The 24928-nt window shown below is 43.8% G+C and overlaps 1 long non-coding RNA gene across 2 annotated transcripts; it reads right to left on the reverse strand.

Moving 5' to 3' along the window:
• Positions 1-2040: 2040 nt before the first annotated feature.
• On the reverse strand, positions 2041-18857 carry LOC309610884. 2 transcript variants are annotated; one of them, XR_014234202.1, is made up of 3 exons: positions 13467-18857; positions 10915-10993; positions 2041-5787 (listed from the first exon to the last, which is right to left on the reverse strand). It is a non-coding gene; the product is annotated as an uncharacterized lncRNA (long non-coding RNA). The 2 variants fall into 2 exon arrangements; XR_014234203.1 differs by having other exon boundaries at positions 2041-10993.
• Between the last annotated feature and the right edge of the window lie 6071 nt (positions 18858-24928).

Below are 24928 nucleotides of genomic sequence, written 5' to 3' on the forward strand. Positions count from 1 at the left end.
ATCCTGCCCAGGCAGGATCACTCCAAGAGTCAGAGATTACATAAGGGAAATAAGCTGCTGTGCAGCTGGATGATCAGGCAAACCAGGATGGTGATGGTGGGAGGCAGCAGAGACCAGGATTGGGAGGCTGCCTGCAACTCCCTCCACGCAGGGGCAAAGTCAAGTGCAGTGAGACCCTCACGTGCTCCACGGCCAAGACAGAGACTCAAGGCCAGAGAGGCCCTGCCCACTGGACTCCCACCAAGATTCCCATTTCCTATAGATGCTTCACTTCTCTAGTCAATCCTGAAAATTATTGTGCCCTGGACACAAAGGACATCCAGGGTGTGACCTTGCCCTATGACCTCAAGGGACCACCATAAACAATACAATAATCAACAAGCCCAACGTTTATCTGAGAGGAAGCCGCCTTCATTGAGGCAGGTGGGGGATGTCATATGATAATCTTTTCTTCATTCAATCATTTTCAGGACAGGGAAAACTCTCTCCCACTACTCCATCAATAGAGAAGTCTGCTAAATCCAAAGCATTGGGGGACGAACTCTACCATGTGTGTCTGGGTTTGAGAAAGAGAAGTTGAGGGATCTGAATAAGAAACTGCCCACCAAGAAGTGACAGAGCCAATAGGATGCACTCGTTAGTCTGGTAGAGTGATTCGGGCTGATGTGCTAACGGGCTGGGCCCAAGGAGCCTCCCCTGCTCCTTCCCAGCAGCATCTGTGCGCGTGTGGGGCCATCTGGAGGGCGTCCCTGCCTGATGACGATGGGATTTGATCTGAATAGCAGAGGGCAGCACCGGATGGTCCAGACCACAGGCCAGGCCTGCCTGGTGAACAGCTCTGCACAGCCTCCCCTGCAGCTGGGATGTGCAGGGTCAGCTCCAAGGCCAAGGGAGAGACGCCAGGGCAAACCACACAGGGAAGGCCGCTTCTCCCCTCCCCTCCCATTTTACAGCATGTGCTTTGGGGTTGAAGTGAATCAAGGGCAGCTTGACCAACACAACTGAGAGTCTAAATATCAGCTCAGACATAGGAGAGAGGGCATCACAGGTGCAAGAGCCACTTTGACAAAGTTTTTGAGGGGGGAATGATCGTGTTGTGTTCTGGGGACAGAGAAGAAATCAGCTGATTTGAATATCAGCTTCTTTTTCATTAGAAGAAAAAAGATTGGGGTTTTTTTCCTGTACTTTTTAAAAAAAGAAATTAAATTTCTCTTCATTGATCTCACACAAAGAAGACCACTCCTTCTCTTAAGGGGTTTAAAATCTATCAGTAGGTAGAAGATAACAAAAATGTATCCTAATTCAGGCCTGAAGGTGAAAACACCACAGCACATGAGGAAGGACGTGGAGGGTGTACTTTCAAGGAGAGACCGTTTAAGGGAGGTCAGAAAATGCCAGCATTTAAGAGGGTCTCGATGTAAGGATCATAACAAGAAAACTGTCCCAGGACTTGAGAATGCTGCCCCAGGGTACAGTTCCTCTGGGTTTGGCCCCCGAAGCCCCATGTGCTGTGGAGAAAGCAGGAAAATCATTTCCAGGTAAGATATGCCCACAGTCGCTGCTTCAGTGATTCTGCAGGTGGGGACTCATATCTTTCCTGTCTCCATGATTTATAATAAACGCTGAGGGTGCCTGGAGCCATCTCTCTGCGTTGCTAAGTGTGTGGTTCACAGCTCTTTGGGGAGAGACAGAAGAGCTGAGCCAGGCTTCCAGCCTGTGCAGGTGAGTGAGTGGGGGCAGTGAGATTTGCAGGGTAAAACCAGAGACAGATTTTCCCCTCCTCCTTCTGTTGTCCCTCTCGAGACCCCACCCCATACTCAGCCTTCCTCGTGAGGGGTACAATAGAAATGGGTAACAAAGAAAAGGTTGTGCTCCTACCTTCCTCTGCTGTAAAGAGAGAGGAGCAGACCCTGGACCAGCATCCTAGTAATAGGGGACAGGACCTGCCTGTGTGGGTTGCCCACTGAGACCCTCCCATATTCTAGAGAATAGCATTGCCCAAAGCTGGTTCACATAAGCAGTGGTGCTGAGACTATAGGATTCTTCATCCTTTTCAGAAGTCCACCACCCCTTTAGTGCCTGTCTTCCTGGCCTTCAGGGACGCTCAGTGATATCAGGTCCTAAAGGAAACAGGGTCTTCTCCATCTGATCCAAACTCCTCCTTTTAGTGTGATCATCCAATGCTCAGCCTGCAGGGAGCTCTCAGAGAGGCATTTGGACATTCAAAGACCTGTGTAATCCCACAGATAGGTGTCATTTCAGATGGCTGCTCTGCATTGACCTTTGGGAGCTTTGGGCAAATTATTGCATCTCTCTCAGCTTATTTCCTCATCTGCAAGATGATTGTCAGAATGACTAACTTTTCAGGTAGTTTGAATGACTGGGATCACACATATAAAGCTCTTAGATCAATGCCTATGTGCAAAAAATTACATCTTACTTTACATCATTTACAAAATAAAGCCCAGATGGATGAAAAGCTTAATACTTTTTAAAAATAGAAGAAAATATTGGAAAATGTGTTTATGATGTTGAGGATGAGGAAAGTCTACTTTAAAATTGGATACAAAAGCAAGTCATTAAAGAACAGGGTGATACAAATGAACTAAATCAAAATTAAGCACACTTACAAGACAAAAAGCAAACAATGGATGGGAGAAAATATTGTCACCAAGTATAACACAAAATATGTTTTTAAAAGATCTGCAAAAATAATTAAGAATAAGATATGTATCCATTCATATGTCAACGGGCACTTAGGTTGCTTCCATATCTTGGCTATTGTAAATAATGTTGCTATGAACATTGGAGCACATTTATCTTCTCAAATTAGTGTTTTCATTTTCTTCAGATAATACCCAGGAGTGGAATTGCTGGATCATAAGGTAGCTCTATCTTTAATTTTTTGAGGAACCTCCATACTGTTTTCCACAGTGGCTTCACCAGTTTACATTCCCATCAACAGTGTTTTATTGTTACCTTTTCTCCACATCCTTGTCAACATTTGTTATTTGTTGTCTTTTTGATAATAGCATTCTGACAGGTGTGAAGTGATATCTTATTGTGGTTTTGATTTGCATTTCCCTGATGATTAACAACGTTGAGATCTTTTCATGTGCCTATTGGCCATTTGAATGTCTTCTTTAGAAAAATGCCTATTCAGGTCCTCTGACCATTTTTTAATCAGGTTGTTTGTTTTCTTTGATATTGAGTTGTATGAGTCCTTTATATATTTTGGATATTAACTCCTTATTAGACATATTGTTTGCAAATATCTTCTCCCATTTGGCAGGTTGCCTTTTCATTTTCTTGATGGTTTCCTTTGCTGTGTAAAAGCTTTTTAGTTTGATTAGGTTTCATTTGTATATTTTTGCTTTTGTTGCCATTGCCTGAGGAGACAGATCCATAAAAAATATTACTAAGACCAATGTCAAAGGGTGTACTATATTTTCTTCTAGGAGTCTTTATGATTTCAGGTCTTACATTTAAGTCTTTAATCCATTTTGAGTTTATCTGAATGGATAAAGAAGATGTGAGATATATATATATTATATATATATAATATATATATATATATATATATATACACACAATGGAATATTACTCATCCATAAAAAAGAATGAAAGCTTGCCATTTGCAACAACATAGGTGGACCTGGAGGGTATTATGCTTAGCGAAATAAGTTGGACAGAGAAAGCCAAATGTTTTCACTTATATGTGGACTCTAGAAAACAAAACAAACAAATATAACAAAACAGAAACAAGCTCACAGATGCAGAGAACAAACCAGTGGTTACCACAAGGGAGAGGGGTAGAGGAGGGGCAAAACAGATGAAGGGGATTAAGAGGTAGAAACTAGCAGTTATAAAATAAATAAGTCATACAGGGATGTAATATACTACACAGGGACTATAGTCAACATTTTATAATAAGTTTGTACAGTTATAATCTATAAAAATATCAAAACACTATGTTTTACACCTGAAGCTAACATAATATTATAAGTAAAGTATACTAAAATAAATAAATAAGCAAATAAATAAGAAAAAGAAACCTAACTCAATAAAACAATAGGCAACAAACACAACAGATAATCCACAAAAGACACAATACAAACAGCCAATAAATATATACAGTGGCTCCACTTCACTAGGAAGAAGGAAAATTCTAATTAAAACACCAACAAAATTCTGTAACCTTTTTACATCTTAGATTGGCAAAATTAAAGTTCGGTAATATAAAAGGAAGATGAGGTGGTATGAAAGCACATAATTTGTACACAATTGAAGGAAATGTAAGTTTGCATAACCACTTTGGGAGAGCAAGATGACAACCCTTGAGAAAATATTAAGATGTATACATACGATAAGACATCTACAAGGACGTTTAGTACAGCACTGTCTACAGTAAGGGGAAATGTTAAACAATCGCTAAGTTAAATGTGATCACCCCATAATATGGAATAGTATGAAGCTGTTAAAATAAATATGGTACACCTCTATGTTCTGGAATGAAATAATCTCTAAGACACACGTTGAGTGAAAAAGACATATAGGTATATACCATTTATACTAGATTAGATATATGATAGATAGATAGATGATAGATGATACTTACATATACTCTATGATTTTCCACAATCACATATATGTACGTAGATGCCTTCTTAAAAATCTTAGCAGGCTGCATACCAAACTTAAAACTGATAAATGCTGGGGAGGAGCTAAGAATGAGAGCAGTCACATGGAAATAATTTTCACTGTAATGTTTTAATTTTTACAAGATCAGACTTCAAAGTCTGATCTAAAGGATACATAATGATAACAGCTAATGTTAATCGGGAGATTATCAGATGCCAGAACTTGTTCTAAGTGGTTTCTACGTACGTTTTCCCTTCTTGTATGTTTCTATATTTTCTATGTTTTCACTTTCATCTTCAGGACAACACAGTGAGGAAGCACTGTTCTCATCCTTCCTGTAAGTAAAGACACTGTAGCAATAGGAAGATTAAGTATTGCCTACAGCTCCCACTCCAAAGTAGTTGTACAGCTGGAATTTGCAAACCTACAGCCAATCTGGTTAGTAGCCATGCTCTGCATGCCCTATGGCTCCTTCTTGGCTCAGGGGAGAACATCTGTGGCAGCAACCACCTGGGCCCAGGTAGTGGGAAGCCCTTCCCAGCTGAGGGCCTAACTCTCCCCAAAGAAGACCCGGTCTGCCTTCTCACAGCCCAGACACATCATACTGAGAGGATGGCTTGCTAAGGGGCGGACCTTGAAGGGTAAGAAAAATTGGGGAGCCAGTACAGGCATATGGAGTGGGAGATCACACCATATTCAATCCTCCTAAATTGGACATGAATTATTCAAAGAAATTAAAGAAGAAGAAGAAGAAAACCACTCTTGCAGTAAATTGATTCTTTTTTTTTTTTTTACATCTTTATTGGAGTATAATTGCTTTACAATGGTGTGTTACTTTCTGCTTTGAGGGGGAAGGGTAAGCTGGGACAAAGTGAGAGAGTGGCATGGACATATATACACTACCAAATGTAAAACCGATAGCTAGTAAATTGACTCTTATCTGATGATGAGCAAGGGGCAAAATGAGGCATTTGGCACAAGGCAAGAGCAATAAGTGAAACAATTCATTTGAAACAAATCCAACCCTGACTCCACCCTCGGGCCACCAAGTGCCAGGAACTTCACCAGACTGCTGCCCACATGCCAGCCAGAGACGGTTCCCCAAACAAAGTTTGCTAATGAGGGTCTTCTCCCAGGAGCGAACCTCTGCAAAAGTGAGAAGAAGGAGGTAGAATACATGCAATTTAACAGCCACCAAGAACTGGTCGAATCAAATATGCCCCACACTCAAAGCTTCCATGACTTGAAACCCCCCAATAGACCCCACAATGGTGGAGGCCATTGCCCCCAAAATCTCCATGGAGGTGTACCCAGCTAGGGAACCAGAGGAAGGCCCTGGGCCCTTCCTTAGAGAAATATCTGGACAAGTGGTTTTCAGAACCCCTGCATCGGAGTACTAATGGGTAGCACTTATTGGGTGCTCGCTTAGTGCCATAAGCTCTGCATGTATTACCTAACTTAACTCTCACTGTAATATATAACTATTCATATTACCCCCATCTCACAGATGAAGAAACTGAGGTATCGAGTGGTTGCCCAAGGTTGTGTCAATGTGTAGGTGCCAGAGGAGGGACTTGAACACAGGGACCCTGACACTAGAGTCTGTTATGCTCTAATCATGCAGGATAGTATTAAGGCAGAAATTCTCAGGGTAGAACCAGGGAATCTGTATTTTAAGAAGCCGCTCAGGTGATTCTTATGCACCCAAAGTTGGAACTTTAGAATAGCATGTGCCTCAGATAAACGGGTTGCTTCTTTGGGGCTGACTCTGTAATCTAGCTCATCTCACTATGTAGACTGCTTTCCTTCAAGGATCAGTGTTTTCACCTCTTGACGTGTCCCCTGCCCCAACCCCCATCCCAGACCCCTTAGCACAGTTCCAGGCGTAAAATTCAGTGAATACATTTTAGTCCAGGGAGATGGCTCTGGACCCAGGGTCCAGAGGCTGAAGCTCACACTTCAGTTGTTATGAAATATGCCTGGGCAGGTCCCTGCAGCTGGTTTAGCCTCCACATTCTCATCTATTCAATGGAGATAATGTCAGAAGTGGATTTTAAGGATAATATTTTTTAATTATCTCTTTTATTGGGTGTTTATTCTGTGATGGGCACTATGCCAGGACCTGTGCCATGCATTGACTCATTCTCAGGAAACTTCAAGGAAAGTACTGTTAAAAGGGACAGGATTTCAGAGACACTGGATTGCTTGGCTAAGCCTGCACAGCCAACAATGATGGAAAAAGCTTTCTTACTCAGGTCCCTTTGATTTCACATCACACACTCTTTCCCACACACCACCCAGTGTGGTCAGCCTTTTCTCAATCCCATGGATATAATGAGAACCAAATGAGATCATAGATATATCAGTAGGGTGGGCTGGGCTATGCTCTGATTAAAAAACAGCTCCAAATCTCAGAGGCTTAAAATAGCAAACGTTTACTTCTTGCTCTGGCCACACATCCATCAGGAGTCATCAGGACATTTCTGTGTACCGTAATCACTCAGGGACCAAGACGGACCAGCCACTATGCTGAGTGTTGCTCAAGGGAAGCAGGGTCAAATTGTGCAAGCACACTGAAAACTTCTGCTCAGTTAATAAGGTGTACGTCTCATATACTCATATTCCATTAACCAAAGCAAGTCTTGACCAGGCCCAACATCAGTGGGGTAGGAAAGCACGGCAAGGGCAAAGAAGAAACAATAACTGTGAACAAATAATCTACATAGACCATGGATGTAAAGCATGCTTTGGAAGGTACTCAAGTGAAACAGCATGAAGAATGTTTTCTCCCATAGCAGCATGGTGGTGGCCCCCTGGCTCCAAGCTAAGCCTCCACATCTGCAAACCCATGGATAGCTCCTCTGTTATCAGTAATCTAATTATGACTCTTGTTTTTGCTCAATTATTAAAGACAAGGCAGTGAAGAGCCCTGGAAGAGGAGGAAAATCTGTTTTGCAGCAATGACAAACCATATTTCATATGCATAAAGGAGAGAAATAAAAGAGCATTGCTTTTACTCTTATAATTGCAATTTCCTGCTCGTTTCCTTTTCAAATTAGTGGATGTAATTGTTTGGTAATAAAATATCAGCATAATATATTAGAGGCAGAGAACAGACGGGCTTAAGGGACAGTTGCCAAGAACAGAAGGGAGAGAGAAGAGTCAACAGAATCAGAGTATACAAACCTTGTGGGTCTTTCACAAAATGCGTACTAGACTGTGTCCCAGCCCTCTCCATGCTCTTCCTCCGTGGCTCTTAACTGAGGCAAATGAATGGTCCAGATAAATCAGTATTCTCCAGCTACCTTAAAATTCGAGTCAGTACCAAGTTCAGACCAGAAAGAGAGAGAGAGAGAGACAGAGAGAGAGAGAGTGGGAGGGAAAGCAGGAGTGAGAGTTCAGCAGTGACAGAGCGACTGTGGGGCAGTCCAGCTTTGGGAACACACTTGGATTTCATACCAGTTCCACCACCAACTGGCTGTGGCACCTTGGGAAGATTATTAACCTCTCTGAGTCTTCATTCATTCATTGGTAAAGAAGGAGGGAAAAATATCCTGTCTTAAAAGGTAGGCGCTCCACAAAGAGTAGCTATTCATATTATTAGAAAATTAGAGCAAGTGATTTACAACCCTGCAGAGAGGGGAGTGATGGACCACAAGTGTTACTTTTGGCAAATGTTCAAACTAGGGAAGATTTTTCTTTATTGTCTTCAATTCTACCATTAGCTTCCATTTTCTCCACTCTGGGGCACTTCTCCCTTGACTGCACCACTTTTTCAAGGCCTAACCCATGTCCCAGTGTTGCCCTCAGGTCAATGGTACCTGACATTTGCCATGACATTAAACGGCCAACCAAGATGCTACCAGATAAAGAAACCCTGAAGGAGGCTGTCGTGGAAGGATGAACGGCTGCTGGATGGGGGATGTGCTACCACCTCCCACATTACACTGTCGAAGCAGCCACTACCTTGCATGCCTGCCCTAATTGAGTGTTTGGACCCCATAGGCGAGCCCTAAATTGGGAGCCATGGGAAGTTAGAAATTAAATAACCTCAGAAACGTCCAGACTGCCTAAGGGAGGAGGGGAAGCCAAGTCCACCCGTGTGGAGGTTCTGAGCTCTCCGATGTGGGCACACCAGGAAGTCACTTGGTGGCATGAGTTCAGAGACCTGGAGGTCCTCCAGCTGCTGACCCAGGACTCCCAACCTTCAACAGTAGCAATTTGGTTTTTTTATACAAACATTGGTGAGCAGATGCCCCTTGGAAAGTATCCTCCATTTACCCTGGAATTTTACTTGCTGATTCCACAGTTTGGGGAGAGTGCGAGCACCCTCCTGAGGAAGGTCGCAGGGAGGGGAAGTTGAAAGCTGATGAAGAACTTCCTCATTCAGCCCTGACCATGTCCCCGGGGAGGTGAGCCATGCCAGAAAATAGGTCTGTGGGAAGCTTTCCCCGCAGGACCAGAAATCAAGAAAATGACCCTCTGTTCCAGGAATAGAAAGTTAGTGTACTCATAAAGAGGAACCTTCTGGCAATAAAGAACTGAGGCTATGGGAAGCTGGGAGTTCTCTGACACTCTATCCCCAAAGCCACTTCAATTTAAAGTGCCCCTAGCAGAGAGTCTTGTAACAAATACAGTCATTTTCATCCAGAAGGAGAAAGTCTGTGTAGCAACTCCTCCAAGGGAGATGCCAGGCCAAGGAATAAGAAGGTGGAGAGAAATGCCCAGAGAACAAAGGCTCTTGAAGAGCTTCTCTGTTCTGTTGGTACCTCCCTGTAAGGCTTGACTTTGTCTTTCCCAGCACAACCTCTGGGGCCCCATCCCAGTCAGGGTCAAAGCCAGAGATGCCTTGCATCATAAGACCCCAGACGTTCCCACTCAGGTTCTCACTAAATCAACCCACAAATACTTAGAGAAGACCTACTATGTGCCAGGAGATGCACTGGGTACTTATTAAGCACTGCCTAAAAATTCTGGAAGTGCTGGACTCTTCAGGTGAATGGAATGGTGAGTCAGAGACCCTGCCAAAGTCCTTGCCAGCATCAAATACAGTTAATACCTGTGCATTTGGGGATCCCGGAGGCCATGTCTGAGCACAGCCAGGAAGCCAGCCCTTGGTGAGGTGAAGTCCAAAGTGAGACACAGTCAGTTCCCATCTTCTGGTGTTTTCCTGAACTATGGTAGCAGGAAGGCATCTTTCCTACTGAATTGACCAGGTACTCACTGTCCTCACACTCAGATGTGTCATTACACTGTCCCCAGTAGTAAGTCTAGTTGGGAGGGGGGGCCGGGGGGTTATGTGACTCTCATCTCATAGCTACCTGAGAGACTTGACTGTATCTCACAATGCCTGGAATAGAGTCTTGTAATATGGTGCATTGTGCACCATATTAAGTAATATGGTGCATTGTGTCTATATGTATTGAAGGAATTGGGTGTCTAAATGTTTCTGCAAAGCGACTGTTGTTGACCCAAGTTTATCCCTTCTCCCATGTGCTGAGTTTCTCAGGAGGTTTCTAGAATTGGTCAAGAACACATGTAGGTTAAAAGAACAAGGTTTCCATGCATATGATGCTTAATATAAGTGTGTATTTCATCATTTTCAGTGCTTCTCTGCAGGAGCTGCCCGGACCTGGATGCATTTTCTCAGCCAGTCATTCCCAGCCAGGAGAACCCTTGAAGTTTGGCTCATCACCTCAGAGTGCTTAGATCTTGAATTTCAAGTAGAAAAGCAGTAAGATTCCAATAAGGCTAAAATTGAATGCTCTGAAAAAACACACAGTTATGACTCTACCCTGTGTCCCCATTTCCTCCACCCACCCAAACCCTAACCTGAACCACAGTGCTAATCGTCTGTACCGTGCAATTGAGACTTCAGGCTACTTGATTGTAACGTTTCTTTTCTTGCTTTTTAACCTTTTTCTCATTTTCTTTTGGCCCCTCATCTAGACTGTAAGGCCCTTGGAAGGGCAAGGATGTGCAACAAGATAGAACAGGACACTTCCTGCTTCATTTTTCAACCCTACCCCTTTACGCAGAATTTACAAAGGAAGAGAAATCGAACATGGTTTTGCAACTTTTGTACCCCTCAGCTCAGTCAAGGATTTAGAGTGGAAAAGGCTATGTTCTCTCCCCAGACCTAACAGAGGGTTCTCCAACAGGGCCACGTGCAGGAATTTGAAACTATTTCTGCACTTAAAAGACACAGAGGGCTGCCACCTGACTCACACCTGAGAAGATTAAGGGGACTAGAGTCAGGAGTCTGACACCCACCTGGAAATCTGCTGGGTGAGGGCAGAGCTGACCAACGACTCCAGTGGTGAAGGCTGCTTCTCCGCAATTGGCCTTCTCTCTGAGAAGAGAGTAAGATATGCATGAGTGTTTTTCGTGGACCAGATGTGGGCCAGGTGGAGAGAGGCAACCTAGGGCCTTTTTGCATCCTAGCCAATGGAACTGCCTGAAGGAAACAGGGTCCTCAGTAGAAAGAGATTCAAGGTGTACCACTGGATGTCCATGGCAAAAGAAGATGTCACAGTGTCCAACTGAATTAGACAGGGGTCACACACAGGTCAGGGAAACTTCAGAACAAAGGGACCCAGCAGGGAACCTCTGAAGATCACAAGAAAGTGCCCTCAAGAGGAAGAATCCGTTCTGTCCATTGGCCAATACCAGAGACCATGATGTCCCCAGCCAAGCCGATACTGTCCGATCCACTCACCACTCCCTCCCATACCTCCAACCTCGTGAGATTCATTACAGGGCCTCGTGACCAAGTCAGGAAGGATATGAGTAAGGAACCAGGGAACAGCAGACAGCCAAAGAACTGCGCCTCGTGCCCCACCCAGGCTTCCAGCCCGAAGCAGTTCAAATCAGAGAAGGGAAGTATAGGCAATTCCAAGTTTGGTTCAGAGTTTTGATCATCACATGAGACTATGTATACTATTTATTGGTTCCAGCCTGTATTTATGGCCTACAACAATAGCATCTAAAAATGAGCAGAAAAGCCATGAGAACTGCCACAGTTCTCATTGAGCATTGGGAAAATTACTCTCCCTAAGGAAGTTTAAAACAATGTCAGAAAACAAAAATAAAACCACATGTTGATGATGTCTAAATCATTTATATTCAAAATGCCATGGAACAATGTCAATGTTTCAAAGTTCTGGACAAAAGTCCAACTTTTTAAAATAAAAAACATGGCCCCCAAAGTAAGGGAAGTTAGGCACCAAAGAAAGAATTTAATAATAAAAAGTCAGAAAATAATCATGAGGGCCCACCCCAAGCTTCCAATCCATTCCAATCCACATTCCAGGAGACCACAACACATGCCCTGTGGATGGTCACAGAAGGATGGCACATATAGCAAATGAGACCAAAATCTGTGTGGGTCATTTAAGGAGATGATAAACAATAAGCCAGGGTGTGGGTTGGCTGGGAAAGCTAATAAACGCCAAACAATGACAACAAAAAAATCCTCTAGTTTAAACATATTTTTAAAATTATAAAATCCAGTTCTGTTCCTTAATTCAACTGAATCTTTTTGACACCAACAACTTGCTAAGGCTTCAAAGGGCTGCTGAAAAGTAATGAACAGAGTATCTCTAAGTACCAGGGCCTCCTGGGAAGGTATCTGAGTACCAGGCTCCCCTTAATGACATGGTTCTTCTGAAAAGTCAGGGACCACGAGAGACAGTGCCAACTCTCAGGAGTTATGACATGTCCAGGAAGAGTACAGGGTACAGATGTTTGTATCCTGGTCCCTCACCATTCAAATTGCCCCCATAGCAGCCTCACTCTGGCAATGGGGTTCTTATTGTCCAAAATCCAAGGAGGTTGTTTGGAAATGGAAAGGAATGCTCATCATCCATCATCAGAAACCTCTTTTTATCCAGCAGGGTCTGGAAAAGGGGGAAAGTGGATTACAACAAGGAGTGTGTTGAGGAAAGCAGGAGGTTGAAGCCTGGTAGTTGCCCCCTCACTGGCTCCCCAAAACCGCCGATGTGGGCATCCATACAGCTGTTCTCTCACGCCAGACCCTTCCTACAGATGTTGCCCCTCCATCTGCCACAGGGTCCCTCCAGGATCACTGCTTTCAGCACCCCAGACAGTCCTCTCAGCTCTCTTATTTGCATCTTAGTTTTACATTCCAATAATCTCAGCTTGCTTGAGAATGAAAGGCTTGTATAAAGAATTTTTTCTGACAAAATCATCCTGTGTCAACTTGTGACAGGGGAGGAAATCTCCTTCAAAGACCAAACAAAGCATCCAACCTAGGAAGCAGGCTGTCAAAATTCTCTGCTAGTTCATCTGCTTCAAGGCCACCACCAACAACAGCAGAGCTGACCAGTATTAAATAGTTATTTTTAAGTTTTCTTTTTACCATTTTCAACATTATAAAGACCCAAACTAAAGTCACAGTTAATAGAGTAGTCTCTCCTTACACTTAGCATTAGTTTCAAAGGAGAGTTTCTTTTATAATCCTTCCTCAGATACCAAATCCTCCTCATCCCCCACTTAAGATGTGCTTTACACACAAGAGGAGATGAGTCAGATGCTCAGGGGATTTGTACAGTAAGTCACTAAAACTCAATTTCCCTGATATTCACATGGAAGGAAAAGAAGAAGTAAAGGCAAATGAACAAAAGGAAAAATGAAAGTCTGTTTAACCTAGGACCTTGAAGGAGAAATGCAATCAACCGGCTCTGGAGTTGAGGGAATCAGGAGCTCTACAACCAAATGCAAATAGGCCCTGGGTGGAAAAATTGTGTGGGAGGTGATGGAAAAGTGGAGAGAGGAAGGAAGATGGAGATTTCTTTGGTACTTACCTGTATGGCATCGACTTCAAGTCATCTTTAAGTGGAACTGACGGCATTACAAACACAATAAGCACTTCTAGACAAACTGGAATAGCAATCACTTCAGGAGCTGGGAAGCATTCACAATTTTGCTGTTGTCAACGCTTTCAGTGGCTTTAATTTTCAATGGTAAGCACAGCTTCTATACAGTGTTGTCAAAACCGCAATGAAGTCATGTCATGGAATATTAAAGGGCCAGCCCATGGAATGCCAACACAGAGATTTGAATTTCATGCTCACTCCTAAACATCAAGACAAATATGTCTAATTTCATAAAAACCTGGACAGCCCCAGGGAGGCTGACAATCATATCTATTGTTACCCAAGTTTGCTAGAATAAAACCTGGCCTTCCTGGCTGTGTGGGGCCAGAAGGGAGGAGGAAGGAGAGGAGAGAACAGAGGATTACCAAAAATAAGCAGTAAAAACTGGCCGACATTGTATGGATTTTGTCGACTGGGAGCAGAGCTCTGATTGCCTCCCAGTTGCTACCTAACTTGACCACTTTGGACTCAACCCTCCTAAGTGTTACTGAGAATTCTCTCAAAAGGAATTCTTTGAGCCTAGCAAAGTGATATACTTCACCTCCAAAGAAACATGTACTGGACATTTCCTACCATATGTCAGCCTGTCTTAAACACAATAGGCAATGCTCGGAGTTGTGAGAGTGACCAAACCAGTTGGGCTATAATGGAGATGGATTTTAGGAACCAGTGGGAGCCTAAGTTTGAGAGGTGGATGGGGACAAAGGTGGGAAACATCTCCACTGGAGACTTTTCAGCAAGTATTAACATGTTAAATGTTGTGTTCCAAGAAGATTAATTCTAAGATTCACAGAGCTCAATTTGCTCCAAAAGAAAGAGGAAAATGCAGGCAAGGACATGGTCCTTTTATGAAGAAGGAACATAATGAAAATGGTTCATAGAATAGGCTCCTCCTACTCTTAACATTCACTTAAAAAGATAGGCCCTTTGTAATCCCTCCTCAGACACCTAACCCCCTGACCCTCGCTGCCACCCACACCCCAGATCCACCTCACATTTGGAAGAAAAATACCAATTATACTAACAATACGAGGGTCAAATGTTGTTTTCAAACCTTCTTAATCCATTTTTGCATCATGGCATTTTAAGATTTATAGGTGTTTTCACAGCTCTTATCCTGTTAGATTCTCGTATTGATCCCATCAAGAAGGTACCTAATGATAATAATTTGATAATCACCTTTTCCAACCCATTTTAAAGTTGCCAGACGTGATGCCCCGAGGATCTATGACTTGTCCAAGGGATTCGCTTAAGTTCCATCTTAGGAGTTCTGACTCCAAAACTAATCATTGTTTCATCTCATTTTCTCCTCAGACTTCAGGTGGGGTTCCTGTGTTTCCTTCCACAAAGCTCACATCCTGATCCAGTTAAGATGCCTGCAAAAGAAACCCAGGATTTAAATAATACTTGTTCGTTTTATGAGGACATGGGTCTTGTTTCAGGCATGATGAGGAGGGAAGATCTGAGTGTCCATGGAGAGTGGATGGAGTAATTCTTTCTTCCCACATTTCACAAGAGCACATTCCTCTCCAAAAGCTAGGAAAAAATAGGCATCATGAGTGATAGAATGAAGAAACAACGGGCAAAATGTAGGCAAAGAGGCAGAAAGTCATAGCACCTTTCTATAACCTCCTTCCTATGGCATTTATAGCCAGGACTAAATCATCTAGCCATTGATTAGTTTCATTTTGACCTCTTGTTAAGGGTAAGGACTGTGCATGCTTTTGCTATATTTTCTAAAGCAGTGGTTTCCAATTTTTGTAGTGCTCAGACACATATGAGATGGAAGACACTTGTCAAATACAGATTCCTGGGACATTCAATGCCAGTGAGTCTCATCCAGCAGGTCTGGAACCATGTTTAATGAACATCTTTAGGAAATTAGGTGGTTAGGTCATGGAATGGATATTGGGAAACTTGCAGGAGGCATGAAATATGACTTGAAAGGAGCAGGAAGCCGATCTATGAGGGCCTTCTACTGCATGCCAAGGCATTTGGACTCCATCTTGAAAGCAGTAGCAATCCTAATAGGATTTTAAGCATGGATGAGGCCATAATTATTTATTAGAAAGATTACTTTGGTTGCAAAGTAAAAATTGGATCAGGCAGGTAAAGCTGGAAACAAATAGAACAGTTAAGAATCAAACTCTACCTGAGTCCCTGAACTGGGTCAGCTCTGAAGGAAACAAAAAAATGGGCAGCTCCAAGAAGCAATCAGAAGATCAAGATCCTTGTTGATGGACAAGATGAAGGGATGGAGAAGGAGAAGTCAGGAATGACTTCTAGGTTTGTGCTTGGACAACTGGGTGGATAATGATGGATGTTTATTAAGTACCAACTATGAGCTAGGTTCTATTCCAGTGTGGAGGCACAGCAGGATATGAAAAGTTGCTCAATTTGGAAGTGGTGGATCCAAGATTCAAATGCTAAAACCCACATCAACTGGGTCTAGAGTTCATGCTTCTAGATGGAGATGGAGATAGAGAAAGACAATGAGTGTGAGTTTAGGAGCTGAGTTAGGAAAGGAGGAGAGGAAGAACAGAGAGTGAAAGAGATGTAGAGAGTGGATAGAGAAAAAGGAGGAAACTACAGAGGAAGTGGAATCCTGGAAATCTCAAGAGTAAAATATCTACCAAGATCCTGCAGGAAGAAGGACATTAATGTCACATGTTGCAGAAAGCAAGATAAGAACCAAAACAGTCCTTCAGGTTCAGCTACCTGGAGGCCATCGGAAAATTCACACTTAGGTCCATGAATTGGTATGGGGAGATGGCAGGGACTTAGGCAAAAGAAAAGTGATGAAAGAAGTGATAATCCTCACAGCAAAAGGTGATGTCAAGGAAGAGAGATGAATTATTCTCACACTGAGCTTATGAGGCAGCAAGGCCTTGAAGAGGCTGTTAAGGAGGAGTAGAGAAGGCAGTAAGGATATCTGAGGTGAGTGAGGCAGAAATGAGAGTGATGAGGGTCTGAAATGACAATCTTTAGGGATAAGAGGATATCATGGACCCACAAAGCGGTTGCTGGGAAATACTGAGGACCTAGTGGGTTGTGGCTCCACCACTGGCCTGGTTGTGGTGGGGTTTTCTCCAGCTGCACCCCTCAGCTTGAGTCTAGGTGTATGGCTGGGTCCACTGCAGAGGATTTTCAGGAAGGTTTTGTGTGGATATACAGTTAGATGGGATAAGAATAAAGTAGATAGGTGTTTTGATCTGAGTGAGTAAGTAAATAGTAAAGAAATGGGTGGCTGGATAGATGGATTACATTCCTGAATGTGACCCCCAGAGTACATGTCCCCATCCGACCATCATGAAGCAAGGAAGACGGCAAAGCAGGAGTTCACAGCCCACATTCTCACAGGGAATCCAAGAATGAGTTATTGAAAGGTTGTGAAGAGCCTTTAGTGCAGGCAGCTGTGCCCTAGGAAAGCTCATCTCTACAGCCATGCCCTAGATCGCAGCGCAGGGCAGCCCACTGAGTCCAGGGTCTTAGGGAGAATCACGTGGCATGGGCAGGCTCTTCCCGAGTCCATTAAGTTGGGGAGCCATTATTTCTGGATGTAGCACTGGCACTGTGTCCTCATTCCCCTTTTTCTCTTTCTCCACATATCCTAATTTCTTTCCTTCAAGGTACAGGTCAAATCATGCCTCCTTAATGAAATTTTTCATGCCCCAAGGCCTGACACATAATTAGTGCTCAATAAATAATAACGACCATTTTTTCACGATCATGATTAGTGTTGTTTCAATGGTATGTGATTTCTTATATCCCCAGCCAGCCTGTGGACTCCCCAGAGGCAATGAACACACCTTCTCATTTCAACATCCCCGCACCCCTGCTCCTGCCCGTGGCAGTTTGCCTGCAGTGGTAGATGACCTTCAGTTTACTCCCAACCCTGAGGGTGACCATGGTTGAAGTCACCTAACCAAACTGTCCAGAAGAAAAGGGTGAGGATAGAAACTCTGGGAGAGGAGACAACAGGGAGCCCCAGTACCTACAGCCAAATCCTGTCCCTACGTTCAGAGAGAAGTGTTCGTCTTCTCTCTGAAGACAAACTCAGTGTATCACTGAGTGTCATCAGGAAATGGAAGGTACCCAAGCTGGGTTTTGAAAAGAATTTGATGATGGGACTAAGGGCAGGTTTCAGGAAGCCAACAGTAGATGTCAAGGCATCCAAAGATTCAAATAGCAGGGGCCTGAGGGACCAGGGGAGGGAGGAATTGACATTACCAGGACCCAGGGAGAGCTACAGTACTGGAAGAGGGCCCACGTGGCAGGAGCTGCAGGTGTAGAGAAACAGCTACAGCCAGAACTGTTTTCCCAAGTATAAGAGAGCAGGACAGAAACACCCCGACTGCACTCTCCTTGTCACCTCCAGCATCCTGCTTGTGTCTCATCGCTGAACTCAACAGGAAGACAGACAGAGGCTGCAAGGGAGCTTAGGGGAGGTAGTGTGCAGGGCTCAGCATCCAGGGCAGCGAGCAGGACAGTAAAGGGCAGAAAAAGGTGGAGTGTAATCATCACAATTAGCAAAGACCAAGAGCCAGATGAGGGAATGTGGACCACATATTCATCAAAGAGTTAATATTCTCTGAAAGGGCTGGACACCTGATTGTCAGGAGGTAATGACTATCATTGACTAAGTGTTTGCTTAATAGTTGTTGAAGACACACTAGGAAAACCAAGCAGTGCCCATCCAGGCAGAGTAGGAGCAGTGCTAGCCTGATGTGGAATTTCATGACTCTGTGTCCAATAGCAAATTTAGGGATGATCATGAAACCTTCTTTTCCAGTCTTAGCCTCATATCCAGCAATCACTACCATGCAGCAATGGAATAAATAACTAAAAATAAACTGAAGCCTGGCCTGAGGAAGGGAAGCAGCCTTACCTTCACCAGGCCTAGACAATGAAACATGAGCAAGTGGGTATCAGTCAGTTAAAAAGAAAAACCCCCTAGGAATTCCAGGGGAGAGAGGTCGTCACACTGGGGTCACTGGTAGCATGATGTAGGCAGTGACCACAGAGGCCCTGATGGAACTGGGGAGAGACTCTGATGAAACTCACAGACCAGTGGTTATTTTCTTCCTGGAAGGGAAATCAGGCTGGGAAACAAGCAAAGATGCTCCGGGGATTAGCAGTGCAGCCCCTGCCAGGAGCAGGTGGTGGTTCAGCGGGCTGGAGAGACTAGAGCCCCATATCCCTTCCCCACAACAACTGTGAGTTTTATTAAGAGATGCTCAGATTCTATGAGAGTGGGGATTATGTGGAACTCATCTCACCACCCATTTGACTCTGCTGATTAAGTTTCTTTCTCTAAGAAATGAGGGAAAAGTCAGTCCCTAAAAGCCTCATCCCTTGAGTAGCTGGGCCACAAGGACTCTAGGCAAAATTTTCAACTAGGTCACCCATAAAGGTGACATAAATGGGAGGGGAGATGAGAATAGTACCAGACCCTCTTACCTTTATTAATTATTATTTTGTGATATAATTCATGAAAAAGTGCCCTGAAAAGGTAAATAAATATAAGGTATTATAAGAGCCAAGAAATGTAACTTCATATGCAAATGAGACATAAAACGAAATTTTCCTCTTTGGATCAAAATATACCTACACAGCCACACATGCAATTATGTATTACTAAGCATCAGAACCCTTCAATGGCACTTCTCATTTGACTCAGAGGAAAAACCAAAGCCTTACAATGGCCTACAAGCCCTCATGATGTGGCCCCCATCATCCCTCTAAACTCATCTCCAGCTGCTCACACAATCTCACTCCAGCCACACTGAACTCCGTGGTATTCCTCCAACATGCCACAGCCTAAAGCTTTAGCATAATAGGCTGTTCCCTCTTCCTAGTTGCTCTTCCTCCAAATACGTGCTCACCTACTTCTTTTCCAAAATCATTTCAATGAAGCCTGTCTTGACCACTCTAATTAAAATTACCTTCACCCCAACCCTCTCAGTCTCTATATCCTTTCCCTTTATCTACTTTTCCCTCTTTTAATTCCACAACACATCACATTCAATCATACTATTTAGTTTCCTTATTTGTTATACTTATTGTTTGTTGTCTGTTTTCTTCACTACAATGAAAGCTCTGCAAGGACAATGATCCATATATTGTTCACAAATGCTTAGAACAGTGCCTGGAATATATAGACACTAAGTAGGCATTTGTTGAATGAATGAAGGAATGAATAAATGCTCTACCATGTGTCAGACCTTAATTATGAGTCTTTATTCCACTCTGCTTGTTCCTAGCATAATTCTTGTCACAAATTAATGCTTCATAAAGGGTAATTGATGATGTCATTTAGTCAACAAACATTTATTGAGAGCCTGTTTTACCTAAAACATGATGGGAGACACTAAGAAATATAAGATATCCAAGCTACTTTTACAAAGTTATTATGTAGCTAAGGATGTGTTCCCCAATACCCAGTTCTCCTCCCCTCCCAGACACCTGGAAAACTGTACTTTTCAACTGCCTTGAAGATGGGCAGTTGTGTGATTAATTGGCCAATGAAATTTGTGCAAGAATGATATTGGCCACATCCAGGATGAGTTAGTGAAAAACACCTGCTACCCCTGGACAGTGAGTAAAGTGGCCCTGTACCCCAAGATACAGTTACTAGCTGGAGGAGACCCACTAAGTTTGGATCCTTGAACAAAACAAGAAAACTTTCTAGTGTTGAGCCACTGACATCTGGGAATCTTTTGTTCCTGCACAACCTAGCCCTTCCTGATTATCATGGGGTGCAGGGGGACTCCAAAATACAAGAATGATAAGAACTGAGTAAATAGCTTTTATGAAGCTGGATGTAACAAGTGGCCAGTAAGTGGTCCAGACGATCACTGAGGTGTCCATGAAGAGGCAGGAATGTTGGAGTGCTATTGGGTAGATTGAATGAAAGAACTGAGAGCATGGTAAGGATGAGTCATATTTAGATAAGAAGAAAAAAAAAAAGAGAACGTTTTAGTTGGACAAATGGCTTGAAGGAAGGCATGATGATGATGATGATAACGGTGATGGCGGGGCAGGGGGGGCGCGGGGCATTGATTGGAGTGTTCATGAAAAACAAAGACAGCTGAGGTAATAGGGACAGTCTGATCAACTCACTAATTAATAAGCGTGACTCACAGAAGTATCAGCATCAGGACAAGCCCAGCAAAGAGAAGAACATTTCCCCTCCCATCACCCCCACGCACATTTCACAGGAGCAAATGTTACTTAAAATTCAATTTACCCTTTTTTGTTGATTTAGGATGGCTGTTTAATTAGTTTTTAGCATTGCATATTGTTTATGGTCATTGTTTCAACAGAAGATAAAAGTGAGAACGTTTACTGCTCTTGATTTGTAGACAAAATAACTAACTGTTCCAGATTTCTCTCCTCTCCCCTTGCCACATTTCTGATTTAAAAGTGTCTCTGACCTAGTGAATTGCTTCTAAATCATATCACTGTGGTTTGCTGAACTTCTATTGCATGGAATTTCTCCCCTAAGACAACATCCCTATAGCTGAGAAAACACATCTTCTCTCAGTGTTTCAAGTGAAAGGATGTCTGATAACAAATGTAATAGGCCAAAAGAACATTTGTCCTCTGGAAATGGCATCATCCTCAATAAGGAAAATTCCACAAAAAGCTTACGCTAAGAATTTCACTTTGGAGTTCACTAAGTCTGGTCCCTGAGCAAACCTCAGACTTGCCCATGAACCAGACCAAACTTGCAGAGGGCTCCAGGCTGAGGCCATTTCTTTTCATTGTGGGTCTATAATTAATAAACAATGGGGATCAACCAGGACCTGTGCTGGGAACCAGGGAATGTGTAAGCAGAAGAGGGTCTGCCCCCACATTCCTCACAGCACTATTTGAGGACACATAATTAATTCTCATGGAAAGGAGGCTAACAGTACCTTGAGAGCAGCCATGTTATTCAGGCTCCCTTCCTTCTGCCCCAGCATCACAGCCGGCTTGCCCAGGTGCTTTTGGCGGCCAAAAAGAGGAGCCATCTTAGAAAGAATTTCCTGAGAGAATTCAAAACACAGACAACTAATAGGAGTAAAGATTACCTAAAGTTCTAAAAATGAGACTGGGAGGAGACTGATACAAACATAGCACATGAAGAAAGGTCTATTTTAGGAATATTCCTATTCATGGGAATTGCATAAGTGTTGGAGGGATGTACCCTTTGAAAAAGAGTTTTTTTCTCTCGAAGCCCACCAGGATTTCTGCCTTACTGAGCTTCCATTCTTCCAGTCATTTCTAACTTCTCCTCCTATACTGATATAGAACCTCTGCCCTGCGCACATGCATACACACACACACACACACACACACACACACACACACAGACAGACAGCATGAAAGCATAGTTCAGCTCAGCGGTTAGGAGCTTGGATGCTGGAACCAGCCTCCCTGGGTTCAAACTCAGCGTTATGATTCTTTAGATTTGTGACCTTAGTCAAGTTACTCCAACTCCCTTTGCCGTGATGTTTTCATTTGTATAATAGGTTCAGTCATGGTATTTACCACATAAGGCTCTTACAGGGATTGGATGGAGTGATGTGTGGAACATACTCAGAACAGTACCTGGCTTGAACCTGTGTCTTATGTTTCGGTTATGGTTCTTACTGTGTGCCTGTCAATTCAGTGGGTGGTTAGAAGAATCCCTGCAGTATGCTAGCGCTACGGACTACAGAGAGTATTTCATAGAGTCTCCGCCCTTGAGGTTGTGATAATCTGGTTGGGAGTACAAGACTAAGAGAGAGAGACTAACTAGAGAAGATTCTAGGGTGTGCTTGAGGGTCAGATCAGAGGCTGCAGCTCCTGGCCCTGAGTAGTTGGACTCCACACATGTGTTCAGCTCTGTCCTTCCTTCCTGTATGATTCCCTCCTTGCCTGAATGCAGTAGGGCAACCACGGAAGCAAAGTCCACATATATCAGGGTGTCATGATCTCCAGGGGAAACTTGACTTCACCACACATTTCCTTCCCACACTCCTCTTTCCCAAAGCCTGAGGCTTCCCGCTATGGCCTATAGTCCCAGCCAGGCGGAAAACGGGTTGAGAGGTGCTCCCTTATTAAAGTTCTTCGAGCTTGACTATTAAACAGTCAAGAAACACCTCTCAAGATAGCCTAACTTGCTAAGGCGGCTTTGGGCTTCCAATCTGCCACTGCTTCTCTCTAGAGGGAGGGCAACAGCCTGCACAACAGGTCCACTCTCCATCAGAGCCCAGGATGGAGGTGGGAAGAACCACCTGCCATTTTGTCTGCCATCCTTTATTAGAAACTCACAGCCTCTTCATCTTAGCCCAACAAGAACACGCTCTGTCTTTGTCTTCTTTCCACACGTAATCTCTCACCCCAGGATACCACAAGGCATTGTGTAAAAATATGATAGTTCCTAAACATTTCAATAACACCATCCCCCCTGTGCTCACATGTAAAACAACTCACAATTCCAGCTGATAACCAGATAACCAGATGCAGGAACAAGGTGGGGCTGAGGAAGGAATCCTTCCTGAGGCATTTTCTCCCATTACAGGCTCACAATTCAGAGAAAGGAGGTATCAGAGGTGGTTGGGCAATCAAGAAATGCTTCCCAAAACCCAGAGGAGTTTAGAGATGCTTGAGAAGTGCTTCCAATTAACATGTAAGGCAACAGTTAGAAATGGCAAGAGGATTCCAGATGTGGGAATTGGCAAAGGCAAAGGTGCAAGAGAAATCAATGTGGCACCTGTAGAGGATGTAGTGCTACAATTATAATGACATGACATGCAAATCGGCCGGGGGTGGGGTACATACATACATATGTGTTTATATATATTAGAGGACATTTCATACTACAAAATGCATCTACACAAATTACCTCATTTGATTTTCACAACTGATCTGTTGGATTAGCAAGATATGATATGATTCTTCATGTCACAGGGAAGAAATTCAAGCAGAGAGCGAGAAGTAATTTGTTTAGTTCATAAGATTAGTAAATATGGAATTTGTATTTCAAGCTACAAGTTCTGATTCTAGGCTCAATGCATTTTCCAGATCCCCTCTTCCCTCTCCTTTCTCTTCTTCTCCTCTCCCTCTTCTTCTTCCTCTTCCCCTTCCTCACCCTCTCCTGCTCCTCCTTCCTCACCCTCTCCTGCTCCTCCTTCCTCTTCATTTTCTTCTTCTTTTCCTCCTTTTTCCCCCTCCCCCTCCATCTTCCTTCTCCTCATCACTATGGTTACCTCCATCTTTATCTCCACCTCTATCCTTATCTCTATCTCCCTCTCCCTCTCCCTCTCCTTCTCCCTCTCCTTCTCTCTCTCCCTCTCTCTCTGGCAATCCTGTTTGTACAGAGGTTGGTCAGGCATCTAAGATAGGGCTCCTATGTGCTCTCTGAGCCTATACCTCCCTTCAGTCTCTCTCAGGAGGCCTGGGTCCCAATCACTCTAACTTTTCCCCATGTGCCATTTCCTTCCTGCTCAAGGGATGGAACATGCATGTACACATTCTCCTACCACTGGGGAGTAGATTGTACCTGAGGCAGAGGTGGGTCCTTCGCAAAAGACCCATCTGCTGAGTCAGGGACATGATGTCCCAGGGTGAAGACAGGAAAAGGAAGAGAGAAGGGGGGCCCTGGGAAATAACGGGCATGAGAAAGAGGAAGTGCCAGTATGGCAGCTGGGTCACCTGCATTCACAGATCTAAATGAACATAGAGGGCTGTAACAATAAATAAAAATAAACAGAAAAAGAACTGAATCCCTGAGGAGGAAAACGGCAGGCTGCATATGTAAATGTCACTGTCAGATAGTCATTCCTGGCCACTCACCTGGCCCAGGGACCAGACACAGCCCAAGGCTCAGAGAGCTTGGGCATGTGCTCAATGTAGAAAGAGCGAACCTGGTCTCTGAGGTCTCCCCTCGTGCAATGATCTCTAGAATCTTCCATGGCTTGGAGGACTCCATAGGAATCCTAGATGCTGCCACAGACACCATATCTCAGACATACAAACACACGCACGCACACATCGCGTATTCCATCCCACTCACCGACAGGACCCTGTGCTGGGAAACTCTCTTCACCCCAGACCCTCATCTCCTCCTCCATGATGTCCCACTTGGAAAGGCTGACAATCTCATTCCAATACAGGTGACAATGTGTAAGAAAGGGACTTCCAAGTCTTTGTCCTGGGTCATATATGTATTGATGGAGAGCCATGCCTTAGGCCAAAGAAAAGGACAAAAGTGCTGCACAGGACACACACCTCATTTCCCTCCGGTCCCCAGGCACAGGGAAGTGGAAACTCTTAGAAGCTTTAGCCTTGGCTCAACCTCCATTCGGAGCACTAGGGGCAGGGACAGAGGGTCCTGGCCTCCTTGATTCCCACTCCAATTT

The sequence above is a fragment of the Balaenoptera borealis genome, assembly GCF_965194805.1.
Source record: "Balaenoptera borealis genome assembly, chromosome: 14".
Lineage (NCBI taxonomy): Eukaryota > Metazoa > Chordata > Mammalia > Artiodactyla > Balaenopteridae > Balaenoptera > Balaenoptera borealis.